At 35.1% G+C, this 1,977-nt stretch overlaps 1 pseudogene; it reads left to right on the plus strand.

The window, feature by feature from the left end:
• The first annotated feature begins 6 nt into the window (after positions 1 to 6).
• Positions 7 to 957, plus strand: LOC115834217 (annotated as a pseudogene).
• The last annotated feature ends 1,020 nt before the right edge of the window (positions 958 to 1,977 follow it).

Below are 1,977 nucleotides of genomic sequence, written 5' to 3' on the forward strand. Positions count from 1 at the left end.
CGTCAAAATGGAACAATTGTTAATGAAAAACGGATTGTTCAGCTGAAAACTAAATGTGACCCTTATGAACGTGAGCATGGAGAGAAAGTGAAACTTGGAGAGATTGGAGAGACACGAACAACCGCCAGGAGCTCTGCACGCAGCTGGAAGAACTCAGTAACGTACTCAGCTGTGGCAGAAATGGAGATAAAAGTCTGATGTAGAAGTACTCACAGAGAACCATGCTCCTTAGTCAATCTCAGATTATTGTCAGACCTACTCTAATGATGTTAGTCTTCCAAATAAAGTCAGTGCCTCAACTGTCAGATCAGCAAGATCATGATATCGAAACTCCTTATCTTCTCACATTCACGCTGGCAGTGATAGCTGTGTTGGATGTGAACCATGGTAGGTTAGAGCTCACCTTTTCCTTGATAAGAAAGATGAATCATGTGTTGGCCCAACATTAACTAAGAAGGAAACGAGTTGGATAGAAGAAAAGGATTTTTAAAATATATGAGTAAAATATGGTTTACAGAATACAGACTATGAAGATGATAAGATACTAGACAACTTAAACTATAAAGATAGAGCTGGAAAACATAGGGAGCAGATTGGAAGTGAAGGGAATTTCCAGAGAGATGATGCTCCTGCATCTGTTCATTCTGAAATTACTGATAGTGACAAAGGTCAGAAGATGTTGAAAAAGACGTGTTGAAAACAGGAGAATGCCTGGGGAACGATGGCAGGAGAATAAGATTTCTGATACAGCTTCAGCTTCGGCAAACACGTGCAGGATTGGAGACAGACAAACCATCCTCGATTAAAGAGACTCACCTTCTCCAAAACTAGAACAACAACAGCAACAACACAAACTAGGACAAAGCACAGGAGAGGTTTGCTGAAAACTTTCCAGAAACTAAACTTCCAAAAGATGACCTAAGAACCATTCCTTGGGTAAAAAAGACTGAGGAGTGAAGGTTAATCACAGAAGAATCCTCAACCTTTTTTAAAAATAGAGTTTGGAAACCCTTATTTTATTGCAGAGCGTTTCTCCCCAAAAAAGTCAATGGCACAAGAAAACTGTGTCACAGTTTACCCCTTCCTGATTCAGAAATGTGTAATAAAGTGTGGTTTGCAGCTTTTAAAAAACAATTTTTAAACCAATTATTAGTGACTGAGTTAAGTTATACAGTAAGTGAACTAAAGTTCACAGGGCACAGATAAGTTTATCAAACTTTACTATTTTATCTTGTCATTTATAGCATCCATATAAGCAATTAGCCATATAAGCAAAATTCATATAACCACTTAAACGTACATTTGTCCTTGTATCCATATATTCATACTAAGATGCACAGAAAATACATCAAAAGAAACATTGAAAGTATATAAAAATAAATCTGACAATATAATTATGCCCTTCAGGACCTAGATAAAAAAATGTGGAGAAAACATGGATAGTGATGCATATATTTTCTTATATTTGGAATAGCCTAAATCATATTAAAGAACTAATGAAAAGCTGACATGTCATAGAAAATTGGTCTTTTATTGGTTTCTTACGGTGAGGGAATCTGAATTTGTTGATAATGTACCATACATTCAGCATTTTGTATTTGGTTTGTTTCATAGCTAATGAATGTTTATACTCGAGCAATGAGGTACAATGTTGAAATAGTCCGTGTGCTGGCATTCATATTTTTTAAATATCATTGCAGGCAATTGAAGTATGTGGCCAGAAAAAATTGATTTCGAGTACAAAAGGAATACGTAGCCAGGGGTCAAGCCCAATAATATTATTGAAAATGTCTTATATTGCCATAAAAATTTTATAATGTTAAATAACTCATTTCAATAAATTATGAATTAAAAAATACAAATGATATCTTTTATGGATTAGGGAAGTGCTGATGAGACAGAATGGAAATTGAAGCCAAAGTTCCAAATTCAGGTAAATAATTTTACTCATATTGGTTTTATGTTAGAGAAAAGAAG

Source organism: Nomascus leucogenys, unplaced genomic scaffold (assembly GCF_006542625.1).
Source record: "Nomascus leucogenys isolate Asia unplaced genomic scaffold, Asia_NLE_v1 001928F_19772_qpd_obj, whole genome shotgun sequence".
In the NCBI taxonomy this organism is placed as follows: Eukaryota; Metazoa; Chordata; class Mammalia; order Primates; family Hylobatidae; genus Nomascus; species Nomascus leucogenys.